The sequence below is a fragment of the Xiphophorus couchianus genome, chromosome 13, assembly GCF_001444195.1.
Source record: "Xiphophorus couchianus chromosome 13, X_couchianus-1.0, whole genome shotgun sequence".
NCBI lineage: Eukaryota > Metazoa > Chordata > Actinopteri > Cyprinodontiformes > Poeciliidae > Xiphophorus > Xiphophorus couchianus.
Genome location: NC_040240.1, coordinates 23,588,056 through 23,600,362, shown reverse-complemented (window position 1 = coordinate 23,600,362; position 12,307 = coordinate 23,588,056). Strand labels below are relative to the sequence as shown.

Below are 12,307 nucleotides of genomic sequence, written 5' to 3'. Positions count from 1 at the left end.
AAAACAGGATGAGTAAACCTCATTAAAGACAACAAACATGAAGATGTGATATGACGAAAACAAGCACAAACATTGATTTGATTTTCCCAGATACAAATCTGCTAAACAACAAAAGGTCTTTGGATTAAAGCCGAGGTTCTGTTGTTCTCCCTGCTGGATGGAGTTCACCGTGAAAACGTTATTGTTGCTGCATCCATGTGGGAAATGCAAACAGGCAGAAGGATTACTGTTGCTAACTTTTGAGTACTGTTCTCGTAGCATTGTTTCTATGTCAAGTTGTGTCTTATTCCTAGATGCTATTAATGGAGCTTGTCATTTGTTGAGATATTTCTCATATTCTTTATATTTGTTTTGCTTTTTCCAATTAAAAAAAAAACATGGGATGAGCTGTAGTGGTGCAGGGGTTAAGCACAACCTACATATGGAGGCCTTAGTTCTCGACGTGGCTGTTGCAGGTTCGATTCCTGGCCTGGCGACCTTTGCTGCATGTCTTCCCCTTTTCTCATTACCCACTTTCCTGTCAATTAACTATCAAATAAAGGCCACTAGAGCCAATAAAACCTTTAAAAAAAAACATGCTACCCAGTTCTTCTATGTCCAGTTGAGTTTTTTGCAAACAGTGTCAGTGAAGAATCTATTGCTGTCTTGAACTTTTCAGTACTATCTTAGATTTTGTTTTACCATGTTTAATCTCCATGTTGTTCTCCCAACAGAAAGTATTCCTGGTCCAGTGGCCGTGTGTTTAGCTGCCTCAGTAGCTACGTTTCCATTAACCACAGGACTCAGCAAACTCCATCCATCCATCCATTGTCTGTTCACCCTTGTCCCAAATGGGGTCGGGAGGGTTGCCGGTGCCTATCTCCAGCTACGTTCCAGGCGGGAGGCGGGGCACACCCTGGACAGGTCGCCAGTCTGTCGCAGGGCAACACAGAGACACACAGGACAAACAACCATTCACACACAACACTCACCCCTAGGGAGAATTTAGATAGACCAATTAACCTAACAGTCATGTTTTTGGACTGTGGGAGGAAGCCGGAGTACCCGGAGAGAACCCACGCATGCACAGGGAGAACATGCAAACTCCATGCAGAAAGACCCCGGCCGGGAATCGAACCCAGGACCTTCTTGCTGCAAGGCAACAGTGCTACCAACTGCGCCACTGTGCAGCCGACTCAGCAAACTGATTTTCCAAAAATAAATTTACTTAATGGAAGATTTCGAAAGAAAAAATGAAATAAAAACTCATGTTTTTACTAACGCCTAAAGCCTTTTACAATTAGTTTGATTGTTGCCAAAGATTTTTTCCATTAAAAGGGAAATAATTGACTTCCAAACGCTTATTCAAAATGAGAAATTGCTGCAAAGTTTAAGACTTGAAGCAATTGCTAAGGCAACTGAATCTTATGGTTAACTAAATATTACTATATCTGAGCCTTTTTTTCTATGTTTATAATAAAAAAAAATCCAAGCAGCACAAAATGAAAGACCACATTCATTCGGAGCTTTTTAAGGGCCTCTTTTGAAGCTCGGGGCCCTCAGGAATCGTAACCCACTTTGAGTCCACTTATAGAGGCGACTGCCAACGCAAAGTCAGAGTCCGATGATTAATGGCATTATTAAACAGTTTAGAGAGGTCGTACGTTCCTGTTGCCGATAGAGGCTGATTTGTGAGGTGAAACAATGAACTGAAATGAAGAAAAGCACGAGGGGGCATATGGGAGGGAACGCTTTTTAAGTGTGTGGTTTGACTTTATGAATCTGTGCACAAATACAGGAGACTGACTGAATTTCCTGTTACCTGTTGGGGGAGGAGAAGAAAAAGTGAATGTGACTGGGTCTGTTTGTGAGACAGAGAGGTCAAACTGGGGACAGGTGGAAATAAGCCAATAAGCTCGAAACTCATTTCCTGTGAGCCGGAGAGGTGAAAGAGTGAAAGTTCGATGGAAAGAAAAAAGGAGAAGGGAGGGGGAGAGTGGGAACAAAAGATAAAAGAGAGAGAGAGAAGAATGCCATTGATCCAGTTCTGCATGCGAGAGAAGATGGCAGAACAAAAAATGTGAACAAAGAGCCACTGAAAAAAAACAGAGAATAGAGACGAACTGAGGAGAAGAAGGTGAAAGGAGGAGGGATGGAAAAAAGTAAAGATGAAGGGAATGAAAGAAGGAGGAGATCAGGAAAAGAAACAAGTTGAGTGGAAAAGGATGAAAGTCTGAGAGAGGAGATGATATTGGAAGAAAGTTGATAGAGACAAAATGTAAAGAAAAGAAGGAGTTGATTACTGAAAAGAAGACTTGAGGTGGTTTGAATAAAAAAGGAAATGAAGAGGAAAGGTGAGACAAAAACAAATCAAAAGAAAACAGGATGAAATGGGGAGGAAAATGACATCCAGACAAAACGTAAAGGGAAACGCAAAGAAAATGGAGGAAAAAAATAGAAATTGCAACGACAACAGGACAGGAGTTGAAAGGAGAGGAAATTAATCAATACGAGGAGAAAAGATAAATGAGAAAGAAAAAGGAAAGGAAATTGAAGTTAGACGTACAGAATGAGAACCAGGAGGGATGAAGAGGATGATCACCTCTTCACCATTTCATAACTTTGTAGTTCGGATCATCGAGAACCTTTATGGGTATGAAACTGAAACCTCTGCTGTACAGACCAGCCATCAGCTGGGATGTTTACTGCCATCCTTTAAAATCTTTATTTAAAGTTATCTTTTTATAATTAACTCAGTCTGCTGTGAGAACGTTTGATCATATGAATCTGATAAAAGTTATATTATGACCCCAAGATCTGGAGTCATAACCTGTCATGTTTTATAAGGATATTCTTAATTATATCAATGGGTAAAGTGAATACAAAAATGCTAAAAAAAAAAAAAAAAATACAGCAGTTTAAGAGTGAAAAGATGAAGAAGAAACAGTAAAACGGGGAGGAAGTTGAGATGATAAACGATCCATTAAATTGCAACAAATGTTCTTCCTTATGGATTCTCCTGCTCACCCAGGTTATAGCAAGAAATAAGATTAGCTACCATAACTACCCAGATGATACACAGCTCTGCATTACGATGTCAGCAGGTGACTCTGAACCCATCCAAACATTAAACACACGTTAAAAACAAATCAGCAGTGTGGATGTGCCATAACTTTCTCCAGCTGAACAGAAACAAAACTGAAGTTATTATCTTTGGACATAAAGACCAACGATCTAGAGTCAATGCACAGTCCCTGTTATTATAGCTGGAAACTAGTGAATTCTGGGTTTGAACCTTCCGAGTCATATAAAGATAATTACAAAGTCAGCCTTCTATTACCTGAAGAACATTTCCAGGATTAAGGGACTATTGATGGGACAGGAAATCAGGAACAGGGAATTAAAAGAGGGAAAAACTAGATAAAAGGAAACAGATTATCAAAGTGAAGGAAAAAATGGCTGCTTCCTCCAAGCTGGGGATGAGACTCTTCCTCAAGCAGAGGAATATCTTGGTGTCTGGTCCAATAGTGATGGTTGGATGGAGCTGGATGGATGGATAGATTGAAGTCTTTCTCTGATCAGCTCAAAAGGCAACACGTTCAATTTACCGGTCCGTCAATGTTCTGACCCTCACATACAGCGACAAGATGTGGATCACTTCCGAAAGATCGAGAAGGAGCTTCCTTCACAGGGTGGCTGGGTTCAGATGGATGGATGGATAAACAGAAAGGAAATACAGCTGGATGGAAAGGAGAAACGAAGAGAGAAAAGGAGGGAAATGATTATGGAGAGACAGGGAAGCAGGAAAACGAAGCTGACAGCTGGAAACAAATGAAACAGGGAGAGGAAATTAAGTGATGTGATTAAAGAATAAAGGAAAAATTAGGTGGAAAAGAAAAAAGTGACAAAGGAAGAAATTACGGTAGGAAAGGAGGGAAATTAAGACAAAAGAGGAGGCAACAAATAAAATGCAAGATAAAGTGAAGGAAAAAGGAAAGAAATTTAAAAAAAAAAAAAGATACAGGTAAAATAGAGAGAATGAGTTGAGATTAGATCTGTTGACAGATGATAGAATTGAAATATAGGAGGCAAAAAAGAAGAGCAGGGGAGCATTAAAGGAAGAAGAAATGAGATGAAAGAAAAAGATGGGGGAGGAAAGGTGAGAGGAAAGGACAGAAGGAAGGAATTTGGTCTGCAAGGATGAAAGAGGAGAGTGGGATCAGAAAAGAGTGAGAGAAATAGATGAAGTAGACAAAGAGATGAAAGGGAGAGAAGAAGAAAACGAGACGTGAATGTGAGAGGCTGTTGGGACAAATCGACATCTGCTCCCGAGAATCTATTAGAGCGCAGCCTGAAACACACGAGCCCCCCCACATTAACCCAGCGCACAGTGTGTGATTGGAAAGTCATAGAGCTCACACACACTTACACACACAGGTTGGAACCCTGAACGCTGCAACACAAAACAAAAAGAACAGAGGCCACAGCAGCACAGGTAGGAGGTAGGAGCATGCAGATGGTCCGGATCACTAAAGGATCCACTTCCACTCAGAGCGTTTACTCCGCATCAGCAGAGAGGAGGAACAAACATCCAGGGTGTAATATTCAGGGAGTGGTCCTGCATGTTCACCCCTTCCCTCCTGCTGACTGTCCTCTGTGGGCGCCTGCCGCCTGGCTCAGTCAGCTCAGCACTGCCCCCTGCTGGGCCGGCAGAAAAACACTGACAAACTAACAGGAATGACGTCTTGGGCTTCTTCTCAGGAGTGAAAATCACTGACTTTCCATCTGTTGTTGGTTTATTGTTTGTTTTTGTGAGGCTAATGTTTGTAATATTCCAAATTTAACCAATAAAGAAAGCTGACATGACAACAGAAAGTAAAATCTCCATCTAAAACAGCAGCTGTTTAATTCCTCACAACTGAAACATGCAAGAAGAGAGAAGTGATAACCCATTCAGTGATCCTGTTACATCTAATGAGAAATTATGCAAAAGCTCATTTAATGTTTTTTTAGATTAAGTCTGTATAAAACTGAGCTGTTAATATGACCTTTACTGCACTGATTTTATTCAATCTTTTAAATAATGCTGCTATTGAAATGTGATCAATTAAATCAGCAGAAGTCAAATCCACACAGCTTCAGGTATTTACAATAACCTTCAGTCATTTTTCAACTCTGCTGCTTTATGGGATTCTTTTTCCAGGAAAATCAATACGGTTCGGGGAGATTTCTCAGGACTCAATACATACAGGATCAGAACAACTGATAGCGTCCGTAACACCGGGGAGATTTATTGACTGTGCAGTTTTTACATGGAGATTGATCACAGAGTCCCCAAAAGAGAAGAATATCTGAAATTCAATGAAAAATGAAGACCTTGTCAGTCACTATTTATGACCTTTCTTTGCTTCATTGTTTAGGCTTCATGGATTTGACCTGGTTTTAGAGCCAGGAGCAGATAAATGGATGAATGAATGAATGAATGAATGAATGAATGAATGAATGAATGAATGAATAATTACCAGGGAGATGTTTTATTTGCTTTAGTCAAAGTCAATATCTTGTTGATGGAAGCTTCCATCTTGAGATATATTAGACGTATTCATCTTGCGTCCATGAAGCTGCAAACTCTTTTTGCCTGCAGCAGAAAGAAGGAAGAAGGAAGAAGGAAGGAAGGAAGGAAGGAAGGAAGGAAGGAAGGAAGGAAGGAAGGAAGGAAGGAAGGAAGGAAGGAAGGAAAGAGCTGCAGATGCAGAAGTAGATTCAGTGTTGCAGGTTAGTCCTGAGAGTTGAGCTGAAGGCAGAGGGACTTCTATTAGGTCCATAAAGTCATTTTATTTCATCTTAAGCGCTTTTTATAAACAAAATTACAAGATTAAAAATTGTTTTAGAAACTGCAGGTGACAAATCAAAATGATAAACGGAATTATAGAGCTACTTCTTTTTTTATATTCTCCATTTTGACATAGATGGGATATTATGCTGTTCTCAAAAGCACATCCTTTTATATTTTAGATGTAGGTGTTTAAATGTGGCTGAAAAAAAGTCAAGACGATAAGTCCAGGTGAAGATGCTCCTCCAGACTAGCGGCAGCGGCAATTAGCAAACACCTGGTGGAACTGCATGCATGATGAGCTCAACATAGAAACTATTTCACAGGCTAAAACTCCTAAAAACCGTTTGTAAATGGATCCTGATGACGTACTGAAGCCGGCGAGTCGGAAACAGCAGGAGCTTCTAAAAGAGACACAGTTGCTTGATTTTGCTATAAAGTTGCACTGTGTCTGGATGATACATAATTCTGCTTCTTTGATGTGTTTTTCTGGGCCAAAAGGAACAATAAGGTCTTCCACAAAACATTTCTGTAATAAATAAATGGGAATAACACACATACACACACCGATGTTTTCAAAGCCAATGCCGGCAGGGCGAACAGAAGCAGGAGTCATCATGTAGCATTGATGTCAGCACTACACATAAAAAAGAAGAATTATTGTTATTTTTCTTTAGCTCAGGATCTCAAACATTGTTTCACAGATTTTTGCAGACAGTCCAAAGAAAAATGCTCCAATTAAGCAGCATTTGGACTTTAACTGGGCCAATGCAACACCTTGATTTGTTTCTTTGTTTGGATGATGAGCCAGTCTGAACCAAGCTTCATCAGTCGGACAGGCAAAATCATATTTAGCTCTATACTCTATGATCCTCTGTGTACTTTACCATATAGAGGAGTAAAGTTTATGCTGTGACCAGGTCCTGAACCCAAATCATCAACCCTCTAGCAGCTGCCTGACAGTTAGGAAATATTCAAACAGTAAAAGATGGGTTTAGTTTTGTCCAGACAGTTATGAGTTATGGCTAAATATGTCTATTTTGGTCTCAATCTGAAGACATATTTTTACTGTGAGTCTTGAATTTCAATTAGATGCAGTTTTGTAACCCTGAGTCACAGCCATGTTCTTATTTTCATAGAATAGGTTTTCTTTTTCAACTCTTCGAATTAAGTCCTGCTTGTTGAAATACTTTTAGTAGTTCTGTGAGGAACTTCAACATTTAACAAGCTGAGACCAGTAGAGTCTGAGATGCAGCTCTTTGGATTTTCTCCATTTTCTACTCGTTGGACGGTCTGACCTTGCAGTGGATTTGCTTGGATATCCAATCAAACATTATTCTGTCTTGGCAGACAGAATAATGGTTTTGTCTGTACAATCAATGCCTGAATATGAGTTTGAAAACAGCCTAATGGGCAGCAGCTGTTTGTCTCCCTATCTGTACCTCCGTCTGTCTTTGTTACTGGAAGTGGATTCTTGCTGCTGAATTTGCTGGTGACGTTTTGTGTCTGTGAATGAAGCTGTTGAATGCAGATGGTTTTCAATGCAGGTATAAACTCTCTGGTTTCTCTTGTCTGTGGCCGCTCTGTTCGACTGCAGCGTCAAAATGAGACGGCAGCGGCGGCGGCTGTTCCTGCAGAGCTTCCTGTGACAAACAAGCCGTGATATTTCAACCATGTCTGCTCTTCAAACCACCCAGACCTCTGGGGTTTCTGGCACTTTGCTTAATGTCTTTTAAGTGATGTCTTCTTGGATATTGCATTTGGGTGCGATTTGTTTCATCTATATTTAATCAGATTGTTTTCTCGTATCTTTGTTTCCCCCCCCCCCATCTACAAATGAATACTTTGAGTTTCATGCAACTAAAAAGTGCTTCAGGAATAAAATTACCCCAACCTTCCCATGCTCATCTTCACACAATCATCTTCGCTGCCTCGTTCTATGTCAGTACATTTCTCGTCGAAGGGAATGAAGGTGTCAGCCGGTATTACAGGATGGAGAACGGGCTCGTTTCTTTCAGCCCCCCCACTCCCCAAACCACACAAAAAATAAAAATCTGCAGAGGAGCGTTGCTATGGAAACAGTTCAGACAATTGTAATTGTCTCCCTACATCTTTGCAGGTCAGAGCAGTGGGCATAACAGCTCCATAATCTCTCCATCACTCGTATAACTCCCCACTGGACCGGCGCCGTAAAATAGGTTTGCAGGAGTTTTGAGTCACAAATTTGCTGAGTGATACATTGGGTAATTTTCCCAAACCAGTGTGTGTGTGTGTGTGTGTGTGTGTGTGTGTGTGCGCGCGCGTGTGCGTGGATGCTCTGAAATGAGATTCTGCATCTTTCTGACTCTAGAGGGGGGGAAATGACAGCCTGACATGTTTTACTTTCATCATCCATCCAACTTGAAAACATTTATGAGACCACCTTGACATCCTGAACATTTCTTTTAAAGACATATACTCAAAGTCTCATATCAGAGCAGCAGTCAGGCTGTCAAGCCAGTCAAATCGGTGGGTTTTTCCATTTAAAAGAAGCAAAAACCCATCAGCACTGAGGAGGTCATGCCCTACAAATAATAGGTAACAAACACATAAAACCAGCATGAAGTTTTCCTGGAGTTGGATGTCTGTTTATATCAGACAAAGAAACTCTTCATTCCATCTTCCAGTGGATAAAATAAATAGATACAGAGAAATATATAGATATAGAGAAAGTACAAACAGGAAAATAATGAGAAATGCCTCTAAAGGGAAAAATATTTATTCCATACAGACATCTTCTGCTTTGACATTAAAAGAAAATCTTTGAAAAGCAAAAGAATGTCTCTTATTTCAAACTTCATTCCAGTGTTTTACCCTAGGCATATTATTATTGCATCTCAGAATGGGTTTTTTACTAACTAATATCTGAGGATGTAAACTTTATTATGCTAACATTAAATGTGAATGTTATGTCAGATACAAGTGACATCTTAGTTTCTGCTCCATATTTTATATTAAGGCCTCAGGTTGAGCTTGGAGCAGGTTTCAAACCAAAGCCAAAGGCCAGACTGTGTGTATGGTTGAGCTGTTTGCTTTGAGGTACCAGGGCCAAATATGGGAAAGTGTCTACCGTCTGTCTGCCTATAAAGAAAGGCTCTGTTCATAATTCTTGGGGGATTGTTTGAGATTTGACTCTGAAATCCCTCCTGGTGCACAGAGCTGGAGTTTTATAAAAGGGTCAGGTTGAAATAAAACATCTCTTTGTTCAGCTCGTTCTGTCTTAACGGGCTTTTTTCTGGAGAAGTTTCACATTGGCACTTTGATGGTGACCAAAACGCCCAAAACATAACATCGACATACAAGTTAACAGCATGTTTTGGTGCTAAACATGCCTATTGTTGATATATTTAAGATTTTTGTGTTAGAAACATTCACAAAAGGATATTTTATATGCGCCTTTTTTCCAGTCAGGACTTGGAGGAGGGAACATTATTGCACCATCAGAGTTAGCATGCTAAAATTAGCTTGCGGTGTTAACTGTAGACATTTGCTCTACAGGTAGATTTAAAAAGGAAAATAATCATATCGATTCATTTCATAAATAGTGAAAATGTTTTAACCAAATATTGAGTGCATAGAAATGTAAATACTTTTCAGAAGCCTGACATTAATGTGTAAAATATTCCTTTTTATCTTATATACTTTTTAAATTTTCTGTCACTTTCTGAAACCAAAAAACATTAAACTCTTTCACAATACTGTAACTTTTATAGACTGTATTTTTTATGCTCTAAACTCTCTACTTTTATGATTTGGATGAAGGCCAAACCAGAAAGAGAAAAAATGGTTTGCAAAAACAAACTCTACGCTCAGTGGTGGATGCAACCTCTTCATGATGCTTTAGCAGCGTGTTTTACCCCAGGAGAGGATTTAACTAGACATTTAAACAACCTAAGAAGTGCTTGAATGATCGCAGGTAAACAGTTGAATAAAGGTGACATTTACCTGAACTGGAATGGTTGTCTATGTGGAGCTGAGGATAATAAAATATAACTAAGCTGCACATTTTCCACGTTCATAATAACTAAAAGAAGTAATTTGGATGGAAATTTGTGCGTGTGGAAACTCTGACTTGTCCTCTCTGACCGCCACAGTCATGATGACCTGCTGTTAGTAAAATGTAATTGTTTCTGGCTGCACAAACAGAGAAAATCACATCATGCAACAAAGTCCAAACATAACACAGCTGCATAAACAGCTACAACACTTTTTAATGGCTTTGACCAAACATTTACTGACTAACAACTCACAAGCATAAAAACCACACGACAAGACCGACTGATACATCTGGACTGCAATGTCTTTAGGGCTCATGGTTGTTCTGGCCTCAGAGTGGAAGGTAGTGTTCTGGTTCTGGCACGCTTACTGTCAACAAAGTCTGCAAAAATCATTAAGAGGAGTTCTAAAGAACAATGAAGAAACTGAATACAAAAATATAAAGAATGAGCAAATCAAGAAAAACTGCCTTCGCAAACATTTGGGGTTTGTAAGGTTAAAGAATCAAAGTGTCACATTTAGGCTACAGGAAACATCCAGATCATTATGTTTCATGTACAATGGAGGGTCTGCATTTCCAACAACTGTTCATTATTTTCTGGATGTTTTTTCTTCTATTTGCCCTGGAAGATCTGATACAGTATAAATTCTGGCTCACGAAGGTGGCAGGAAGTTGGAAGACCATCAATTTATTGATTTTATATGTCAAAATAATCACATTTGTAGAACTAAAGCCTGAAATAATATTCAATTACTTATTATCCAAGTCTCTAACTTTGCCCAAATAAAGATCAACCACAATCACATATTGTGGTTGATCAGCACACTGGAATTCACCTCCAGATGTCCATCTATCCGTTGTCCCTGCCTGCTTGTGGTCAGTGGTCATTGGGTGAGTTGTAGAGTTCATCCCACCTCACTTTGTTTTAATTTTCTAACACAGAGACACAAAACCAGAGTCCCAATAGAGAATCTATGGATGCTTTGGGAAAAACTTGCAAACATGCAGACAATCTGGCCAGGATTCAAACAAAGAGCCTTCTTGTTACACAGCAATATTATTAAAGACTAATTTAGTAACATATGACGTGATACAATTCAAATAAAGCACAGATTAATCCTCAAATTAGTTGTAATTTCTCATCCAGAGCAAGCATGTGGTGACAGTGGAAACAGGAAGAAACCAACAGAGCCAGGCTCAGTATCAGCTGCTCCAACAGGAAAACGAGTAACAAACTTAGAGCTGAGCCTGCAAGAAACCAAATGATCTGCCCTCATTCTAATTTAAGAAACTAGTAACTATGTGTGAACCTGCAGAGCAAAGAGACCAGGTGAGTATATGAAAACCTTTCTATCAGATCCTCCTGCTGAACCAAAACAGCATTTATTGTTGTCCTTAAGTGAAGCCCAACTACTGGATTTCATTTAAATTGTGTGCAAACAAAAACTACAAAACAAAATATGTTAATACAAATAAAACTATTCAGAAAGCAGCAAGCAGAATTCAGTAACAGCTTCATCTTGTATTGCAAACAAAATCTTGAATCAAAATATCACCTTTTGTCATAAACCAGCAGATACCAGCTTCTGTTCCACAACAACTGTAAAACATCCCAATCTGACCTTTAAAATACCACATGTTAAATCAAAATACACAGAAAACAACAAACATCCTACCGTAGAATATTCTGAGTATCCAGGATCCGGTGCTGATGCAGGATTCCTCCCAGCTGGTCCTGAAGCAACAGGCCTGTTACCCGGCCACGCTGCTCCGTGTGAGATTCACTTGATCCACTTTGCTTTTATGACACCAACATCCACAGAAATGCTCCCAGGTCGTCATTTCTTCAAATTACCCAGTTGTACCTCGTTAAACGCAGCGCTGAAGCTTTTGAGCTAAAGATTAACAGGACGAGGTGGAAAATCAAAACCTGTCACTAACTGTCCAAACGATGTCCGTTTTTCTAAACTGCTGTGTTGCTGTTAACCATCCCATGGATGCCAGTCTCTCTCTTTTTTATTGTGAATCAGGAACTTTGACCTAAGATCAGAAACACCTGCAGATCTCCAGGCCTCCTGAATGAAGCATCTTCCACTGTTGTGTTTTCACCCCTGATAATCCGGTAGACTCGGTTTGATTGGACCAAAATTGCGACATTTGTTATATTTGCAGCTACTGCTGTTCACTTTCCCGCTGCACTGTGTCAACTGCGTCATACTCCAATGGTCGCAGGATTTCTCTTTTGTACATATACAAACATACAATTCCTTTCCTGTCCGTTAACAAGCGGACGCCACGCCATTTTTGTTTACGTCTCGTGAAGAAGAAAGTTGCGCTCAGTGTCTTCCTCGGAGGATTTCGTGTCGTTTTCCTTCAGTAGTTCTGGTCGCAGCGCCCCCACAGGCGAGGAGAGGAACAGATTTTTGAAAGGGTTTGGAAATCGTTTACACCGTGTTATG

The 12,307-nt window shown here is 39.8% G+C and overlaps 1 long non-coding RNA gene across 2 annotated transcripts; it reads right to left on the bottom strand.

Annotated features, from left to right (window-relative positions):
• Positions 1-10,038: 10,038 nt before the first annotated feature.
• On the bottom strand, positions 10,039-12,303 carry LOC114156413 (uncharacterized). Of its 2 annotated transcripts, XR_003597936.1 has the most exons (3): positions 11,525-12,303; positions 10,685-10,781; positions 10,039-10,229 (listed from the first exon to the last, which is right to left on the bottom strand). It is a non-coding gene; the product is annotated as an uncharacterized LOC114156413 (long non-coding RNA). The 2 variants fall into 2 exon arrangements; XR_003597935.1 differs by lacking the exon at positions 10,685-10,781 and having other exon boundaries at positions 11,525-12,288.
• Between the last annotated feature and the right edge of the window lie 4 nt (positions 12,304-12,307).